The following is a 7157-nucleotide window of genomic DNA, read 5'->3' as shown; positions in this document are numbered from 1 at the left end:
CCAAGGGGGCAGAAACCTGTCAGCAGAAACTCACTCCCTCTGAGGCCCTCCTTTGGCTGGCCCAAGGGACTCCACTGGGTCCCAGGCTTTGGTTGTCTTTAAGGAATCATTTCCTGGTTCCTTTTTAACCTTAGACCCTTTGGGCTTCCTTGGAATGTTTAAGGAATCTATTTTTAAAGTGAGCTGGTTAAAGTGTCCCAAATTTCTTTTAAAAGTGTCCTAAATTTCTTTAGCAGTGTCCCAGATTTCTTCCTCAGGAAAGGTCACAGGTCAAGATGACAAGTGTGTCCTCATGATGAAGACATGTTTGAAAGACTAAGGAGCATTCTATTTTCAGGCGGAGAAAACCACTCAACCCCACAACTACGGGGTATTGTGGACAACAGCAGACCAGAACAGAGGATGCTTTAGAAAAAGTATTCTTAGAAAAAGTATTCTAGGTGCTTTTCAGCAACGAAAGCTCAACACAGACAGGACGTCCAGACCTCAGTGCAGGTCTGCCCCCTAGGGACTAAATCCTCAATGTAATGAATTGTATCAAATCTGTTGAGTTCAGAATGTACAATCCTGTGCAATTTCCCTAATCCCTACAGCAAACTTTGCATTACCCCCCCCCCCCACTGTAAGCGTTCCTGCCCTCCAGCGCTACTCTTCTGCAGGCCCCGCACCCTTTCCTTCGCTGGCTCCTCAGGCCTCAGGGATGGCCATCAAGTCGTGGCTCAAAATGTGACTTGTTGACTCAACAACAGATTCAGGATCTGAGGACAATGTTTGCACCAACACAGGGGGAGTGCCTTTCCTTTCTGTCGTATGTCTGGTGGCAGAACATATCTCCAGCACCAGGATTGACACACAGGTTAGCAGTTGCCATTTTGATCACGATATGTCAGGGATGAGCAAATGGGGGTGTCCAGTGTTGAAGTTCACGGAGTTGTGAGATAGCCTAACCTGATGAGCTCTGCCTTGAGAGGTCTATACTCCCATGTTTGGTATTGAGACGGGTCCTAGACATATGACTCAAAAGGCCAATTATCACAAGTCCTCAGTAAACGATACATGCTTGACCAACCATATGGTTTATTCTTGGCGAACTTAAATGGTTGGTGGTTCAACCTAGCCAGAGGCACATGGCAACCGTTTACAAAAGACTGCAGTGGAGAAATCCAATGGGGGAGTTCTACTCTGGGCATGCTGTAAGCAAGTCAACTCACAGCCCGAGATTCGTTAGTGTTTGGTGTCAGCAGGGCTGGGGATTCTTTAAGGAGGTTCGTATAGCCATGGAGTCTGTGATTCCCAGCAAATGAGCTTTTCCTGTTGGGTTTGGGGAAGAGAGGCGGGGGAAGATAGCGATAGGATTCACCTGTGAGTGATGGCGAACAGGCATCCCTGGGGGCTCGTGGGTATAAAATGAGCCGTCTTGGAAGCAGGAGCGGGGATTTATTTCATTACCAGCAAGAGCAGGGAGTGGAGCCCATCCTCTGGACCACTCGATTCCTGTGCACTGAGCCCCCCCTTGGTCCGGGAGACAGCTTTGACCCCAGAGGAGGGAGAGAGGAGCAGCCACAGCGGAACCGGGAGCCAGGGCAGGAGAGAAGCCAGGACGACTGCCCAGGCCGCACTGCAAGGAAAGCTGAGTGCTTTGGGGAAGGAGGTTGGCTTGCGGGGCGGAGGGGGGGGGGGAGGGGTAAGGGGTAAGAGGGGGTGTCTCTGGTCACTTAATTTAGGGAGCTGGGTTGGCTGGCTCATGAGTTGGAGATGTATACCTTTGGTTGAGGCTTAGAGAGACATGGAGCGTCCTTGGGGCATTTATTAGCAGCCCTAAAAGAATTTAGGGAGAAAGATGAGGCTTTCTACTCCGGCAAAGGTTTAGAATCTTGGAAATCCACAGGTGCAGTTCTACTTTATCCAATAAGCAAGGGTGGCTTTGAGTTGGAATTGACATGACGACAGTGACCTTATAAAGAAAAGAATTTAGAACTTGTCCTGATAGAAAAACTATCTTGAGCTTTTCCAGTGAATTGTAACCTGCTAGTAGCCTGCTAGCGTCCATAATAAACCCCGCCGTCACGGGACTCACCTGGGAGCTCTAGGTGGCCATTGCAGTGAACTACGGAACCTTCCCCCCACCCCCAAGAGCGCGCTGGGGAGACAGACACCCGGGGCCTTTGCTGCCACGAACCAGCAGCAGCCGTCAGATAAAGCTTAGTGGGACTCCAAATTAAAGCCACACTCACTGCCATCGGGTCGATCCGGCTCAGCGTGACCCTGTGGGACCAGGAAGAACGGGCTCTGTGGGTCTAAGACTATAAGTCTTTCCTGCAGCAAAACCCGGCATCTTGCTCCCAAGGAGTGGCCGGTGGGTCTCAAACTGTGGTCTTTGGGTTGGCAGCCCGCCTGGAAACGCACTCTCCCACCAGAGCCCCTGCGGGGAAGTAGAGCATAGTTAAGGCCAAGAGAGGAAGCATGTGAAGGAGCAAACCTAGCAGCTTATGCTTAATAGAGATCCATTTTTATGGAGACAGAGAGCTTAGCAAATCGAGGCTTTCTACCCTCAAGACATAGTCTTGGAAACCCACAGGGGCAGATCTACCCCACCCTACAGGGTTGCTGTGAGTTGGAATTGAACCAGTGCATTTGATTGTTTGGATTCAAGCACTTACTCCAGGCATCAAGCCGATTGCTTTATAATAGGGATGGTTTCATTCTGTGAGGTAAACAGTTTCTTAAAAATCATTTTATTGGGGGCTCTTATAACCATCCATACATCAGTTGTATCAAGCCCATCTGTAGCTATGTTGCCATCATTTTCAAAACACTTTATTTCTACTTGAGCCTTTGGCATTAGCTCTTTTTCCCCCCTCCCATCCTCGTGAACCCTAGATCATTTATAAATTTTTATTTTCATATTTTATACTGCCTTCTGTCTCCCTTCACCCATGTTTCTGTTGTTTGTCCCCCTGGGGGTGTCATATGTTGATTGTTGCAATCGATTCCCCCTTTCTACCCCCACCTTCTCCTTCCCTTGTGTTATCTCTGCGACTCCCATTACCATTCCTGAGGGGTTTCTCTGTCCTGGATTCCGTGTGCTGAGAACTCTTATCTGTACCAGTGCACAAGTTCCGGTTTTGCCGGATTTGCAAGGACAACTGGGGTCACTATAATGGCGGGGATGGGTGGGGGGGAAGAAGCATTCAAGAACCAGAAGAATGCACTATGTTGCATCAGTGCTATACTGCATCCTGGCTGACTCATCCCTTCCTGTGACCCTTCTGTGAAGGGACGTCCAATGGTCTACAGATGGGCTTTGAGTCTCCACTCTGGCCCTCCTTGTTCGAAGTCAGCAGTCTATTGCCCCTCCAAATAGACTCTTCTTCCCTGCCCCTCAGGGATCTCAAACAGTCTCTCAAGACACAGTTGGAATGAATTGAAACCTAATATAATATGTGCAATAATATAAATTGGTGCAATCTCGTGCAAGGATAATTTAGAAAGAGCATCACAATAAAAGCTACATATTCATGACCACTTATCGGGAGAAAGGGCTCAGGGAGGAGGGAAGTGACCTCCCGAGCATCCTCTGTTGGCTGTAGTCAGGATTGGGCTCTCCGCTGGCGACTCCAGGCCTGCGTTCCCACCTCACTTCCCAGAACAACTTTGTTGAGGGTGTGACTGCTGATTGGCAAGGACAAAGGCCACAGGGGGCTGTGGCTTTCCTGGGAGTGTCCCACAAAGTTCGTCCCACAAAGCTCCTGGGCTGCTCAGGTCAGGCTTTCTAGTCCCATCCAGAGTTCCAGTGTCAGAAACCTACAGGGGCAGTTAGCCTGTCTTATCGGGTCACCGCGGGTCAGAACGGACCCGATGCCAGTGAGTCGCCTCCCCTCCCCTCACCAGTTTTTCCCTCTGAATCTTGGCTAATTTCAGACAAGTTTGTGTCTGTGATAACACCCCCCACCCCCCCCCCCCCCACACACACAAGCTGCAGGGGAAGAAGCCTCTGTGAGCTCAGAACACAGTGGGTTGCGGGAGGGAGGCAAGGTCAGAGAAAGGGACTCTGGGAGGAAGGCAGCGTCCTTCTGGGCGGCAGATGTGGAGGCTGAAAGCATTTCTAGTAGGAACTGCCTCCGTCTATTGGGGTAAACCTTGGTGAGTCTCTCTCATCTTGCAAAGGGGAAAATAAAACCACCATAAAAATAAAGCACTTGATTCTTTGAAAGCTAATCCCCTACAAGTTTGGCTACACACCCCGTGAAGGTTACTTTTTTATAGAGAAATTGTGTCTAGAAGAACTGGCATTGGCTTCTATGTTATGTGAAGTCTCTATTGACTGATAATGATTTTTTGAATCCATTTTCTGCCCGTGGCTCTGCTGGTTCACAAGGGCTGGCCTTTACCCGGACATGGCGCCAGGGACCCCCTTTCCAGGGGGCTGCGTGCTCCAACAGGCTTCTCCTGCAAGGGAAGGGCACCTGGAGTTGGCTATTCTTTTTTACGCAACATGAACAGGTCGTTAAGGGACTCAAACTTTGAACGTGTCATTGACAATGACGGCAGCCTACTCTGAGTCCTAAAGGAAATCTTTGTGGAAGAACATTAAAAAAAACCAACCAAACAAAACCCACTACCCACCACGCTGCCCCCCTTCCTTAAATGGATGCTGCCTTAGTTATCTAGTACTGTTAGACACATCTCAAGAGCCTTAAACAAGCAGAACTTGAACTTCTCAGTCTAGAAGTTGGCCTGCAGGGTGCCGGATCTAGGAGAAGCTGCTCTGTCGGGAGGGTCTTGGTCTTTTCTGAGCTTCTGCTCCTGGGCAATCTTCATGTGGTTTGGCATTTCATTTCTCCTCTTCTCCGTTCACTCGTGTAATCTTTTTTCTATCTCCAAAAAACGGACTTCACATCCATCCTACAATAATTTTGCCTTATTCACGAACATAACGAAGATGACCCATTCCCACATGGTCAGATGATAACCACGGATGTTGTTGTTGTAGTTGTTAGGTGACTTTGAGTAGCCACTCACAGAGAAAAACCACCCCCGTCCCGAGCCATCCTCAGTCACGGTTCTGTCTGAGCCCACAGATGCAGCCACGGGGTCCATTCATGGCATCGAAGCCTTCCTCTTTTTCCACGACCCTCGTCACCAAGCAGGTGTCCTTCTCCAGAGACTGGTCCCTCCTGGTACCATGTCCAAAAGATGAGACAACGTCTCACCATCCTGCTTTTTAAGGAACATTCTGGCTACTTCCTCTGAGACACATTTGTTCGGGCATGGAGGTTGGGGTTAATGAGATTGTTGAGGGAGCTGACTCAATCCATAATGGAAAAGATCATGTTAACTTCGGTGGATTTCAATCCTGGCTGCGCAGCAGAGCAACTGGGAGAGTTTTAAGATGCACTGATCCTTGGAAGAGGAAAGAAAATGGCATACTGATGCTTGGGCTTCGCTGAAGGCAAATGACTTAGGATTTCTGGATATGGGGCTGGTCACTGGCATTTTTGAAAGCTCGCTCTTAGACTCAACTTGAAGCTGTGAGCCAGTGGGCTACACAAGAACCCAGCCAAATCCGTGGCAGCTTCTATTGTATGCCCTTGACCCTATAACCGACTGCAGTGGATTATCACTCGCTCCTGCACCCCTTACGCGGGCCTCTTCTACCCCCATCAATCCGGGAAGACAACTGAAGCATCGCTACATCCAGACCCTCTTCCTTCCTCTAAACCAGCGGTTCGCAACCTGTGGGTTGTGATCCCTTTGGGGGATTGAACGACCCTTTCATAGGAGTCACCCGATTCATAATGAGCAAAATGACAGTGATGAACTAGCAATGAAAATAATTTTATGGTTGGGGGAGGTCACCACATGAGGAAATGTATGAAAGTGTCACGGCATTAGGCTGAGAACCACTGCTCTAAACAGTCACACAGATCTGAAAGTATGATTCTGGTAGAATTACACGTGGTCTCCTTCTCAATCGAGTGTTTTTTCCATCGGGGCTGCATTGGGAAAAGCAGTGTCCCTGCCCTGTTTCTCCAGCGGTTCTGTTGTAGCTCCTCACAAAGAAAGCAACTTCTCCCCTTTACCCGCAGCCGCAGGCTCGGATGCTGTAGGTCTCCAGGCCTTCCCAGGCTGTGTCTTTGGCACGTTCTTTGTGCCGCAGCCTGCTCACCTGTGGCATGGGAACAGCCATGAAATGATTCCGGGTCTCTCCTCGCCTCTCTAGGGTGGGGATCCCCGAGGAAGCTGGAGCTGCTGGGATCCTCGGCTCTTTGCAGTCTGATCCACTTGTCACTCCCACCGCCTCAGCCCCGACACGAACGTGTTCTGGGGAACAGCTCCTCACCATGGTCCTTAGGTCCGACCTCCTGGCACTCAGGGTCTGCCAATAGTCTTTTCAAGGCAGCGCCTATCCTGTAACCTAGTTTTGCCTTGGGTCCTCTGTACCCTAAAGCAGGGATACATTTTGCAACCTAACAATTTTGATGCCACCTGAACCAATTCTATTCAAAACTGAGAGCCAAGGGTGTATAAACTGCTGGCCAAGACGCACCTCCCCAGCCCAGCCCCACCTGCCCAGCATGTGGTTACCACCGAGGGCAGAATCGGAGCCTCCGCGCGAGGTGGGTCCCCAGAATGCTGAGCCCGGCAGCATGGTGCTGAAATGGAAGTTCTTTTCAGTGCTCCCTGTAATGCTGCTGATTCTCCCTCCCCACCCCTCCCTCTCGCTCCCTCACCTTCCCCATTGCTGTTTCTCAGCTAGCCATGTCTTCTAGTCTGCGGTGGCTGAGCTCGTGACCTCCCCTTACCTTAACTGGCTTTCTTGGAACGATTCCAGGATAAGCGATCATAACCCGGACAAGAGCCACAATGCTGCTTCTTTGAGGAACTCCTTAGACGTTAGTAGACAGAACAAGTATGAGGGCAGGAGAAAGGCATGCCTGCTAACATGGAGAAGTTTTGAACAAAAGAACTGTGTCCTTAACGCTTGGATTTTTTTTTTAGCCCAGATTTATAATTTGTCCCCCTGCTCCATCTTTATGAGTATAGGTTGAGACATGCTGCAGCGGTCACAATGGATTCTCAGCCCAGCAGGGAAGCAGAGTGGGATGGAGGGAAGGCTGGTGTCAGAACAGGGCGCAGAAGGTTGGAGGGCTGAG

This window comes from Tenrec ecaudatus, chromosome 5 (assembly GCF_050624435.1).
Source record: "Tenrec ecaudatus isolate mTenEca1 chromosome 5, mTenEca1.hap1, whole genome shotgun sequence".
Taxonomy (NCBI): Eukaryota; Metazoa; Chordata; class Mammalia; order Afrosoricida; family Tenrecidae; genus Tenrec; species Tenrec ecaudatus.
This window is presented reverse-complemented; position numbering follows the sequence as displayed.